At 42.2% G+C, this 14,195-nt stretch overlaps 1 pseudogene; it reads left to right on the plus strand.

Moving 5' to 3' along the window:
- The first annotated feature begins 838 nt into the window (after positions 1–838).
- Positions 839–1,102, plus strand: LOC146820983 (protein S100-A11 pseudogene; annotated as a pseudogene).
- The last annotated feature ends 13,093 nt before the right edge of the window (positions 1,103–14,195 follow it).

The raw sequence follows: 14,195 nt of genomic DNA on the forward strand, positions 1-14,195 counted from the left end.
TCGCTGTTTTGTGTTACTCTGCCCCAGGGAGGTGTTCCATGAGTGGAGCATGGGTGTTACAAAGCATCCATCCATAGATTTTGGCACATTCTCAAATTCGCTATTAGTGGTGGACCTGGGAATGCGTCAAAAATGCTTTGCCACCCCAGGTGAGGCATAACAAGGTGAAATGCCTTTATTGCTACTCTTTTTTTCCCTTTTTAAATGTGTGCTGCATTCCACAGCACACATAGAAAGAAGAAAATGCCTCAGAGGATTGTTTTTGTGCAAGAAGGTGCCCCTTCCTGCGCAGAAAAATTCTGTCTGCAACACAGGCACCCTTGCACCACGGCACAGGGGTGCCTGTGTTGGCACTAGGCAGCAGTGTGTGTGTCAGTGCAGGGGAAGGACAGGGATGCATCATCATATAATGTTAAATTAAATATGGCGCATTCCTGCCCTTTACCTTTGCGCAGAAAGGTGGCTTGCTGCGCTGTGTGAAAGTTTGCTAAATATGCCCCCCAGAATAAGGTACCATACCGCTACATGGCATATTTGCATTTTGCGTGATTTGACATAGTAGTAGTTTTTCAAATAGTTCACCTAATTCCTGATAATTGCATGAAAGGAAATTATGTGTATTTTGCACACACCTACCATTGATAACCCGAACCAGACAATGCAAGGTATCAAGTGTAGCAGCCATTTTAAAGATAACTGACTGTTCCCCTGAAAAGTACATTCCCCCAGCCCAGCCTGAAGAACGTTACTCCGCTATTCAAGGCCAGACAAGCTGTGTAGGGATGTAGGCCCACTTTTTGTAGATACCAATAGATCAGGTGTTTCCTGAACTTTCACAATGGCACAGATGTGTACAGATCTGCCTTCAGAAATGGAGTGCTGCATGGAATACCTGATCACCACTTTTCAGCGCTACGCTGGCAAGGAAGGGGACCGCAGCAAAATGTCATTCGATGAGTTTGAACGTTTCATGACCAGAGCTTAAAAGAAAATGATGGCCTCTTTGGATGGTGGGGTTGATGGGAAGAAAGATAATCATATTGACTTTCAGGAGTTTTTGAGCCCGATTGGGGGTATTGCCTGCCTTGAGGTAATAATGTGAAGAAGACAAAGCCAGAACTCCCGCACCCAAGCCAGATCTCAAGTATGCACAGATGTACAGACGTTCATCACACTTTTCTCACACAGTTACATTCCATCCATGGCAAAAGATTATCATTACACATTTGTCATAACATAAACCGGCATAAATTATTAAAAATGGGGGCCATTTTTCACAGTACAGTACACAGTCACTGTATTTTTGTTTTTGACTGGACCCCACATGCTTCAGATCACCTCGAGGGGGTCAGTTAGACTCAGTCCAGCAAATAGTTTATTAGTCGGTCCCGGCTTGTTGAGCACGCTAAACGGGCAGTTAATTTCTTATTCTATCTTGCAGCATGGAAAAGAACCTGAGTGTGGAGCAAAGACAACAGAAGTGCCTTCTTTAGTTAGTAGCTTCCTTTACCTGAGCCCAAGGCAAACCCAACAACTGCCCAGTCACGCAGAGTACACTCGTCCAATTAACTACTGACCCAGTCATATGGAAGTAGTGCCCCATCCATGCTGCATTGTACAGAAATGAAACTCCACTTACCAACATAAAAGTATGACTAACAGCTATTATTACACAGTGCTTTAATCACTGGGCAAGCCAGCAGCTACTCAGAAGCCAACGGGGCGAGTCTGCAATGACTCAATAATTATCAATCCCGTCATCCATCAGTAAGCAAGGGACTCCCAGGCAACGCTAGTCTTTTTATTACATAATTAAGGGATACACGCGCCTGCTGAACAGATCTCCAACCGAGCATGTCATTTCTACATAGGAGTCTTGAGTCAGGAGCCATGAACTAAGAAGCCACCTACATTTAATGCTTGGTTTGATGCATTTCCAGACATTTACTACAGAAGCATTTTAATTTAAACTTAAAGCATCAGTACTTTAACGCAGCAGTGCACTCTGTGATTCAAAGTACAATTCATAACAGCCTTACCCTGACGCCCTCTCTCCAATACACCGACTGGGTAATTGTCAAAACAGCATGTGCGTTCAGCGTTAGAGCAGCACACATAAAGCAATATACGTGTGATGCACAATGAAAGGCATATTTTCACATTGAGATCACCAAATCCATAACAACATACAAATACTGCAAATCAAGCTGAATGACTCAGAAAACGGTAGTAGGTTGTGTTGCTGTTGTGTTGCTGAAAAAAGACAGTTGTTTTTGGCAGGTATGCCTGGGTTAGACCTCTGTGAACGCCATTACGCAATTAATGCCTCTTTTCTCTCCCAGAGGCTATTACTATTTGACTGGACGTGGGAATAAGTCAAATGTCATGAACCCTGGGCCTCGACCCTTTCATGCGTTTTAAAAGTGGGTTTCAAAACCGCACTGGCTTCAACGTGGTTGATTTTACTTCTACTCTAGGGCCCAGATTGATAACGTGGGAGTTTTAATTAATAAAGTGCAGCTGATTCGTTGATAACCAAGCTGGTGCCCCAATATTAATACCGATCACGTCGTAGTTAATATTTGCAAAGACAAGTCACAAGTAGAAGCAAGGGTCCTCAACCTCACACGCTTTTCTCATATGCCACGTCTAAGTGCAGGAATCGGGAATTACAGGGCGGAGCATTAGCTACTTACTATCATGCAGGCATCGATTTGGGGCCCACACTTCAGCACACAAAGCGCTGGCTGGAAGAGACGGATTGAGCCAGAGAAGGGTCCATGGAGCGGTACACCCTGCGACACGTGACCGCCTCGAGTGTGATAACTTCTTAACTAATTATCACCAGGTATCAAAAGTAACAGATCCGTGTTAACACCTCCGAGAGGCCTCTCACACGGCTTGCCTTACCTGCTGCTCGGTTGATATATTGGCGGCAGGCTGTACTGTTGAAGAGGGCAGATGGCGCGGGTCCCAGCAGTTCTACACTGCTTGCGCGACCGCTGCTCTGCCATGCCACGCCCGCTGCAGCTCCGCGCTTGGCACACGTGACTGAACAGCGATGTGCCTGTGAGGAAAAGGCAGGGGGTGCTTAGAGAGGGTCACAAGACTCTGCTCATGTAGGAAGGAGAGGAACATCATCCTCTTCACCCCGCCTCGCCCCAGCTAAGCTTAAGGCCAATCTTAGCAGCTGGTTTGGGTGAGGGCGGGTTCTGTGGACATGCAGGGACTGTTCGCGGGGGTGGGGGGTTATAAACAACATGCATGCACATTAATCTCTCAGACCTGCGTAAATATAATCCTACATTCACGGGTGGGAATGCCTGCTTCAGATCCGTACATGTACAACACATTACGGGTATTTACAAAGGCATAATTTTAAAGATGACACCATGGCAAGGCACATTAAGCAGAATGCAGTGCGAGCTACTTGCAGGGTCTCCAACCCAATTAAAAATTGCATTATCAAATGCCAATCATGAACACCAACTGTGATCAATAAGACAAATCTGCTAACACAGACATAGACACCACACCAGTTATCAAGTGAGCATGGTGAGCATGGTGTCAATGTGTAGCACAAGCATGCACATGTACACTCCTGACAAGTGACAGGTCAAACATAGGAGGACATAGCACAAATGTGCACTCAAAAGAAGCTCATGAACAAGAATCCACATTGCTGCTTGTGATATTCACACAGGAAATGCACACTACAAATTCAACACATATCAGAATGTATTACAAGCACAAACTTCTCACACACAATGTCATGCAAATAGAACATCACACACAGATGCACCTGTCAGTAGAAAGAGCCAACACAGGCCAAACACTGCATCCATCAACAACAAAAACACAACATATGCACATACCAAATCATCACATAGCAAACTCAGCTAGACATTAGGGGGATGCACACCAGGTAAGTACAAGGCAACATACACTGACAGCAGTGCATGCACAGTAAGCAGTGTGTGAACACTAACAAAACCAGTATCACACATATCTGAGTGTTCCACCATGAACATCCACACTACAAATCTTCACAGCACACAGATCACATCACACTCAGAAAGGGTAGCAGTACCTCAGCAAACAGACATACACCATAGCCATCACCAACATCTGCACAATTCAGGAAAACCCAGATGCATCCAACATGACTAGAGGAATGTGCTGCTCAAACATATGCACTGCACATGACCAACCATGACTGCAATCAAGTAGAAGAAAATACCACATAATACATTGTGATAATGTCCTGAGTGGCACATTGACCCTGTACACAGCTCATCCTCCCACAGTATAGTGTCACACAATGAAGTGGTGGTGAGGGTCACACACTGGCAAGGCATGGGGTGGAAAACATGAGACTGAAGTTATGTGTACATCAGTATTGGAGTTCCATCAGGTTGTGGGTGATGTGGTCATATTCCTTCAGGCCTTTGATGAGGTATGCTGTGGCATATATGGTGCCCTGGGAAGGCGTCATTGTGCAGCCTGACATACAATGCCCTGGGAAGGCACCATTGTACAGCCTGGCAGGTCAAGTATTAGGGCATTGCACAAAGAAGAATATGAAGCCTTAAATGGCATTATGAAGTCACTTTCTGAGACAGATGGTTTCACTTCGCTTAGCGAAAACTGCAGGGAGCAGAGCATTTCAATTTTCTTTGTGATGTGTTCCTTGAGGCTCAATTCCAAGAGGCATCAAGCGTTGGGAATCTATGACAGGATTAAAAACAAATCAGATGAAAACTCTTCTTCATAGAGCAATGATGATCTATTGCTTAATGTGGGAATGCCACTTCACGTGGACTCATAGTTACTAATAAAAAACATTATTATCTGGATAATATGTCATTTTGAAGAGACTGGCCACTTGTAGCATGGAAATGCATGAGGGACTGGTGAATTGTAATAATTAATACAGCCAAAAGGCTATCAGAAACAATGTTGATTACAATCCAAACAAGTGAGAATTTATTAGGACACAAATACAAATTGGATTATACAAAAAGAAACTGGAAGATGTCAATAAAAAGGTGACGGAATTTAATGAATTCCTAATCCAGGATTACAGAAATTTACATTACAGAAATGTAAAGAAAATGTGTGATTTTAGGCAACGTTTGAGGTTTACATGGCATTGTGAGTAAGAAAACGTTGTGGTATCCATGAAAGTAACCACACCCAGGATTCCTCCAGGTGTCTAGTTTTTAAAAATGTGCATGGTTGATAGGTTTCCATGGGTAGTGATCAAGAACGGCCCCAAATACTACAGCTAACTCTATCTCTGATCTCTTGGCACAGCCCTTTAGGCCATTTTGTGTGTTGGTCTCTTAGCCCACTCACACAAGTGGTGTACCGTTCTTATTGGGAGACTTGTAGGAACTCAGGGTGTTAGGAAGTTTGTGTCTCCTCACAGATTCCTAAACATTCTGTCACAGAAATGTGAGGAACATGTGTGTTTTCAGTCAAAGTTTGTGATTTGTAAATGCTTCTCCTCCGGGTAATTGTCAAGAGTCACACATCAACCTGATGGTTCAGCAGCATTGCCTATGTGAATAGTGTGGTAATTATCATGTTACGTTATGCTTGTTATATATACAATGCCATGTTGAAACCAGCATTTGCAAAACCATATTGATGGCAGTTCCTGTTTGTATTTATTTTACCTGGTAATTGATATTTATATTTTCAAAGTGCCTTATATTTTCAAAGTGCCATATGAGCAAGTGATTATCTCAGCTCCTGGTACATTGGACTATGTACATAGACAGATTGCTTCCCAATGCAGCGGTATTGCCAGGATGTTGTCAAGAGTTCTTGTTGGTTCCTGACAGGCTGACTCCCCGCAGGACTTCTGATACCCGACAGCCATGTTGGGTGCGGTCTAGGGAGCGGCCTATTCAAGCCGCGCCCGGCCGCTGATTGATGCTCCGCTTTGAGTCATCCCGCACTTACCTGCTTCAGATCCCCGATCAAGGTCCTTGCTCTGCAACCAAGTTTTCAATGTTTGGTGTTCAGAAAAAATATCGAGAGAAAAAATATCGGCAGACAGAAATATCAAGTCTGAAATATTGTCACACAGATTATCGTGTGTAAGAATATAGTTATCAAGAATATTGAAATTAAGGTAAGTATTATCGATTTTAACAATGTCTAAATCATTAACATAGGGCCTCATTATGATGTCGGTGGGATGACACCGACAGCACATCAGTGTCGGTCCCACCTACATCTGAAGCAGCGGTCAGACCACCGCATTAGGATGCGGTTGGTCTGACCGCATGGGTGAGGGACCGACCAATGCGGTTCCGACGGACTCAAAGAACCTGTCGGCCCAGTAGTCGGAATGTAATCCCTACACGGTGGGCGGCGCCTGCTCAGGCACTGGTCCAACCGCCATTGAAAGACTGTCTGAAACGGACGTTGGGGTTCCCTAGGAGGGCCCAGTCCCTCTGTGACCTCCATTATGAGGCCAGGGCACCACCACAGGTGCCCCACAAACATCCATGCCCCATGTGTCCCTGCCAGAGGGTGCAGGGATGTTTAAAAACATGCCTTTTGGCATTGGGGCTTGTGCTGCGGTCCTTTTCCAGGCCTCAGCACAAACCTCAATGCAAAGAAGCATGTTTCTGACCACCTCCACAGCAGTCAGATCCTAATTTGGCAGTCGGGACTGCTGACTACCTGTCAGCTGGTCCTTCTACCGCAACGATGCCAGTCGGAAGCTCGTCCGACCGGAATCATAGTTAAGGACATAGTTTACAAATATACAGCAGTTAAGAATATGTTTTAAAATCATTTTTATGTATTTTAGTATGTATTTTAATTGTATATGTTATAAAATGTCTGTTCAATTGTTAATGTTTTTTTACTATAGTTTTTAAATTGTTAGTTTTGAAATGTAATGTTAAATTTTTTAGTACCGTAGTGGGTTGTGGGGTTTATAGGGGTATAGGGTAGGAAGTAAATTAATTATAATGAATTAATAATTAATTTTTAATTAATATTCTTTTAACATTTATAAATATTTGTTAATTGTATAATTAATTTTCTTTTTTTAATTAACTTTGAGGTGTGGGTTGTGTGTTTTGTAGGGGTATAGGGTGGGAAGCAAATTAATTATACTTAGCTAGTAAATAGGTGTAAATTAATATTAAATATTTAATTGATAATTAATTATGTTAATTGTATATATATATATTTTTTTTTTTATTACGTTTAAGTGCAGGTTGTGTGTTTTATAGGGATATAGGTTGGGAAGTAAATTAATTATAATTAATTAATTATTGATGTTAATTCCTCCAGGACTAGCCCTGCGTAATACTTTGCCTCTATATCAAATAGCGCGACAAGTCATTAATTGTTAGGAATGCTCCTGACGCCGTGCTTGTAAATTGGACTTATTATTATCTCCCAGCACCGGGACACTCCATGGAGTAGCCGTGCGCTTTACTAGTGCCCAGTAATATAACATAACATATCAATTGATAATTAATCACTTAATTAACAATTAGTTATGTAAATTGTGTAATGCTATATGTATATACTTTTTGGGGTGTGTGTTGTTTTTGCATCAGTAAAGGGTGGGTAGGAAATTAATTATAGCAACTAATTGATCATGTTAATTTATAATAATTATTGAAATGATAAATAATTATGTAAAATATGTAATTGAGATATTATTTATGTTATATATTAGGTGTTGTGCATTTTGTAGGATTAAAGAAAGTGAAGCTAATTAATTGTAAGTAATTTTGCATAGGTAATTATTAATAATAATAATGGGAAAACCCATTCCTGGCCCTGGAGACGGAACAACATCCCCTCCTTTGATTCCATCTAAAGAGCTGCCACCAGACCTGGGAGATGACTTTTGGAGAAAGATAGAATCAATCTTCTATAAAACATGTCTTCCAATCTATGATAGATTGGATGCAATAGAAAACAGATTGGTATGCTTGGAACTGTCACATGCATCAGCACAGACTCGTTTAAAGAATGTTAGTAACTGTCAGGCGTCTGTTATATCGTCTGGTACATTGTCTGACAAATGCATTACTACTGTTAATGTTGCCCCAACTTCCGCTTCCACTGCAGTCGAAGTCAGCTCCCCAATACTGGGGCAGGAAACCCGGGTCACTAAAAAGAGTTTTGCATGCAACACAGTGAGTGCAGGGAGGGTAACAGCTAATGAAAGTTCATCAGGTGTGCAATTGGGGAGGGAAGCATTTAGTACTTCAGTAGCAAGAAAATCCCAAAGTATGCACCTCCCACCTGAGTCCACACCTTATGTGGTGATACTGGCAGGGGTCAAACCATTGGGCTCAGATAAAAGGGAGGACTTTAGGGAATTGAAGAATAAGTGCGTTTTTTGGCTTAATTCAAATCGCCCCTTACCCCAGCACGTTTCAGCCGAAATTTTGTTTGCAAGACGAGTTGATTGGGTTGGTCCCAAGAGCAAATCAATAGTGGGAGATTGCATAATAATCAATTTCAGAGACAGGAAGGCAGTTGAACACATATGTAATTGGCAGAAGTCAAATTTGTGTACTACCATTCTTTCTTTGCCTTTGTCCTTTTTTTATTGTGTACATCAACAGCCTATCCCAGATGACCGAGGACATAGAGGTTTTGTTAATTGTGCCATGAACAACAGAGGGTCTAATGTATATAATGGGATGGTTAGGTCCTCTGGGCTGGAAGATTGTGATTGACGGCCAGCCCACTTTGCTGATAGGAATATAACAATTGAACCAACCCAAACCCTCCTCGAGAAAGGTGAAGACCAATTAAATATAGCTGTGGTTGCTAGACCGGGAAGTGAACCAAATCCGTTAGTTGGGTCAATAACAACTGACCTGAATCAGACAGGAGTGGTAAGCCCATTAATTTTGGTGAAAGAGGTGGGGTGTCCGTTGCACCCTCCAAGCGGTGCTGGAGGAGGCAACGAGCATGGCACCAAATCCAACATGGGCACTATTATTATGGATAAACTGGCTCACCCAGTGAGGGATGGTCTAAGCGCTCCATTGCTGAGTCTAGACATCAATAAGGGAAAACATAGAGAGAATGGATCACTGTCTATAATATCTTGGAACATTGCAGGCTTAGGTCCTAAAATTGCCTCTTCTGAATGGATGGGATTTATAACAAAATATGATGTATGTCTCTTTCAAGAGACTTGGTCAATTGATCCTGTGTTCTGTAATGGCTTCCTCAACTTTTATGTCCCTGCATTAAAAAGTATAAGAGGCCGCCCGTCTGGCGGACTAACTATATGGATAAGGCAGGATTTGGGGTGGCAAGTAAACCAAGGTGTAAGAACTAGTGATGAAATATTATCAATAAGGATTATCTCTAAGTCTAGGATTAAATTGGAAATTTTTAATGTGTATGCACGAGGCTTACCGGGGGGCAAAAAGTCTGTGGTTGTAAAGGAACTGGAAGACTTATTAGACTCTTTGCCCTTGAACACCTTACCCCTAGTAGCAGGTGATTTTAATACCTCCTTTGAGCCTTTGGGCCATGATATATCACAGTTTACAACAGAGGAGGACGCTAGATGGGGTATTCCAACCCTTGAGATTGCTCCCGTGAAAAGGTGGACAGAGGCAGCAATCCAGTTAAAAGGATTGTGCATAGGCAATCATTTGAGGGCAGCCAATGGGAGAAGTGTGTCAGATAAACTCGGAAAGAACACCTTTGATAATGGCTGCAGGGCGAGTCGAATAGACTATTTGCTTGTTCATGTGAAGCTTTGGTCCCATCTTAGAGATATGAAGGTCATCAATCGAACCGAGAGTGATCACCACCCACTTGCCTCGGTATTTAATTTGTCCTTATCTGGTAATTTAGTATCCCAGCAAGGCAACTCTGAGCCCGAACAAATTGTGTCTAATAACATGCGTCATCTAAAGGATAGGATTGTGGGAGACCCAAAAATCACGACAGCGATTAAAGAAGAAGTAACTGGTGCATTACAAGTACCTGGTTTAGCTGTAGATGGTTGGAACTCCTGCCAGATTGTGGTGGAAGTTCACAACAGGCTTTTTGAGGGTCTGAAAAAATATTTTGTTAAACCTATCTCAAAAAGAAACACCAAGCATCACAATAACGAGGGATGGTACAATTTTGACTGCAGGAAAGCCCGGGCTAAACTTGGTAGTGCCCTCAAAACGAAAGATTCAATACTGGTAAGGTCTGCTAGGCTATATTATAGGAAGCCTATGAAAGAGGCAAAGGAAATGTGGGACAATGAAAAGTGGATGGATCTCCTTGATGCTTGCAGGCGTAAAAGAATGGCAAGCTATTCTGGGATATATACAAATGGGATAGGGGTGGCGTTCCAGAGCGTCCACAGAATAATGTGGCCCAGAATGCGTGGGTTGATCATTTTAAACCACAGTATGCAGCAACCTGCGAAGAAAATTCTAGTGACACTTTTAGCCATGTATACTATGATAAGGCAATATTTTTACCAAAAGATGTAGGAAGGGCCCTAGACACAGTGACTGGGGGTAGAGCACCTGGCATGGACGGAATCCCAGCAGATGTGTTTATTAGTGATAGACACCTCTGGTGTAGTTATATTACACGTCTTGCTAATGCAATCGCTCAGGGAGCCGATATCCCCTCCTCATGGAAGGGAGCTGAAATTGTCCCGGTACTCAAAAAGGGGGATAAGTCTGTAGCTGGCAACTACAGGCCAATCAGCCTAATAGATTCAATACAGAAGATCATTGGTCATCTGTTTCTACACGAGATCTTAACATGGATAGGAGACCGGGAAATCCTAAGCCCAATGCAGGCTGGATTCCGACGTCGGACAAGTACAATTGACCAAGTTTTCCGTTTTGTTACTTTATATTGGAAGACGGTGATCCTAGGAAAGGGTGCTTTATATGCGGTGTTTGTCGACCTAAAAGCGGCTTTTGATTTGGTCCCACGTAGAAAGCTCTGGCAGGTCTCGAGAGAAATGGGAATTGCACCTGAACTCCTTTCCGTAGTCATCCGCTTACATGAGGGTGATGTCTCTCGGGTCCGCTGGGGGGTGTGGGAGAGGTGACGGAGGACTTTCCGGTTGGCAGGGGCGTGCCGCAGGGGTGCGTCCTGGCACCGACCCTGTTCTCGCTCTTTGTCAACGGGGCGGCCGACTTCCTCTCGCTGACCCCCACCGACGCGCCGGTATTGGCAGGGTCACGTGTCCCCATCCTCATGTTTGCGGATGATAAGTTGATTATCTCCAAGACCCCAAGTGGTTTACAAAAGGCACTTGGGTGTTTTGAAGAGTTCTGCAAAGTGAGGGGCCTGGAAGTTAACACCGAAAAAACCAAGTTCATGTCCTTTAATGAACACAAATCATATAAGGGAAGGATTTATATGAACAATTTACCCCTGGAGCAGGTTACTTCATTTACATATTTGGGAATTACATTGCAGAAAGACATGCGTTGGGGCTGCCAATTAGATCATGCCGCACTAATACACAAACAAAAATCAGGTGTTCTTCTCTCCAGATTTAAAGCCTCATTTACAAAACCGATCTCCCCAGTATTGGAAGTTTATGGGATGATGGTTTTGAGCTCATGCTTATATGGGGCTGAGCTCTGGGGATTTGGTAATTTGAACAGCCTGATGGTGCTTGAGAATGCGTTTTTACGCAAGATTACAAATCTTCCTTCAAGCACGCCACTGCGACCTCTATTATTGGATCTTGGCAAAAAGCCACTTGAATATCTTGTGAAGCTTCGCCCAATACTTTATTGGCGCCGGCTTTGGTGCACAGGAGAACTCATCCACTATAGGAGTGGCTTTATGGATGTAATAAAATCTGATTTGTTTCACAAAATACATTGGTTGCGTGGGATCAAATCTCTTCTTGGTAGCATAGGCCTGATCGATCTCTGGAATGACCCATTAAATGCTGCTTTCCCTACAAAGGAAAAGTTGAAAACAATATACTGGGAATGGGTATTCAAGGTAGAAACTACACAAGGTCTTTCTACCCATCTAACATGTTGTTTCCTCGACCTAAAAGTTTGTCCATCCCTAGAGAGGTATTGGGATATAATCGAAAAAACCCTCGATCGTAAATTGTATTTTCAACTACGGGTGGGTACTTTACCCGTTGCTGAATTTACCTCCAGATGGGGGGACCAACACAGCAAAAATGATAAGTGCTATAGATGCGTAGATGTATGTGAATCAGTAGGACATGTACTATTTTTTTGTCCCATGTATGTAGTACCTCGAAAAATCTGGATAAAGCCCATTTGTAGATTTTTGGGCACTAGGAGATACGCTACAGCTCTGCGTATCTTGTGCACAGATTCTGCTCCCCCCATTTGTATAGCTGTGGCTAAGTTTTTGGGGTGGGCTTGGGGTATACGGTTAAAAGCCCTGAGGTTTGATGCAAATTGTTTTTAATATACCCATATTCTGTAGTATCTATTAGATGTAGTTAATCTTGGTTGGTAACTAAAACAGTATGACCCTTGAACTGTGCCATGTTGATATAAAAGTAAAATGGATTGGTTTTAGATTGACTTAATAGCTTCTTAAGTATTGTATTCGATGGTTGTTCAGAGATTTAATTGTAATTTTACATTTTTAGATAATTTATTAATTGTTTTATGTTATGATTGTAATGTGCTTTTATGACTCAATTGTCGAATAAAGCTTGATTGATTGAATAATATTCGTTTAATTGACAATTATGAAAATTGTGCATATGCAATTTTATTTTTATATGTTAGGTGTGGGTTGTTTGTTTTATGAAGGGTAGGGAAGTAATTAAATATAACTTTTTCAGTAATAGTTCATTATTAGTAATAATGTAATAAATATTTAATTATGTAACATGTAAATAATACAATTTAAAGATTTTATTTTAGATATGTGTTGTGTACTTTGTAGAAACATAGGGTAGAACGTTATTTAAGTAATAATGATTTCAGAAATAGTTAATTATTGTTTTATAAATATGCTATTTATTTGTTTATGTGTTAATTGTGTTGTGCTTTTTAAATGTAAATAACATTGTATTTATTGGTTAAATTTAATTTGAGAATATAGTTTTGTATTTTATTTAAAATAATATTTGTGGTTATTTATGATATGTAGTAAACATTGAAATACATATTTAATGTATTTTATTTTACATAAAACAGAATTTTGATTTTTATATTTACATATTTATATTTTTTGTTATTTAGTATGTTTTTGAAATAATTTTATTTTGTTCCAGTTAATTAGTCTGTTTATAATGTTACACTACAACAAACAAATGATGGACGGAATGCTGACAATGCATACATTCTCCCCCAGTCAAGAGATCTGGGTTAAATCCATCGTTCTTTTGCCCACTACACCACCCCAGTTTAGACATGGCCATATGCAAATCAGTCTTGACCCTGTGCCTCATGGGAACAGTCCAGCCCGAACTGCCAAGCCATGTCTTCCCTGGACCGGAATCAAGCATCCTAGGACCGGTTTCTGGCTATCAGCCGTCATCAGCCAGGATAGCTTGACTCCAGTGGCGTAGTGAGCACGGGTCCCACGTCTGGGAATACCCATCCCATTTAGGGCGAAAAGCGTTACAACAAACAAATGATGGACGGAATGCTGACAATGCATACATTCTCCCCCAGTCAAGAGATCTGGGTTAAATCCATCTTTCTTTTGCCCACTACACCACCCCAGTTTAGACATGGCCATATGCAAATCAGTCTTGACCCTGTGCCTCATGGGAACAGTCCAGCCCGAACTGCCAAGCCATGTCTTCCCTGGACCGGAATCAAGCATCGTAGGACCGGTTTCTGGCTATCAGCCGTCATCAGCCAGGATAGCTTGACTCCAGTGGCGTAGTGAGCACGGGTCCCACGTCTGGGAATACCCATCCCATTTAGGGCGAAAAGCGTTACAACAAACAAATGATGGACGGAATGCTGACAATGCATACATTCTCCCCCAGTCAAGAGATGTGGGTTAAATCCATCGTTCTTTTGCCCACTACACCACCCCAGTTTAGACATGGCCATATGCAAATCAGTCTTGACCCTGTGCCTCATGGGAACAGTCCAGCCCGAACTGCCAAGCCATGTCTTCCCTGGACCGGAATCAAGCATCCTAGGACCGGTTTCTGGCTATCAGCCGTCATCAGCCAGGATAGCTTGACTCCA

The sequence above is a fragment of the Triturus cristatus genome, chromosome 6 (assembly GCF_964204655.1).
Source record: "Triturus cristatus chromosome 6, aTriCri1.1, whole genome shotgun sequence".
Lineage (NCBI taxonomy): Eukaryota > Metazoa > Chordata > Amphibia > Caudata > Salamandridae > Triturus > Triturus cristatus.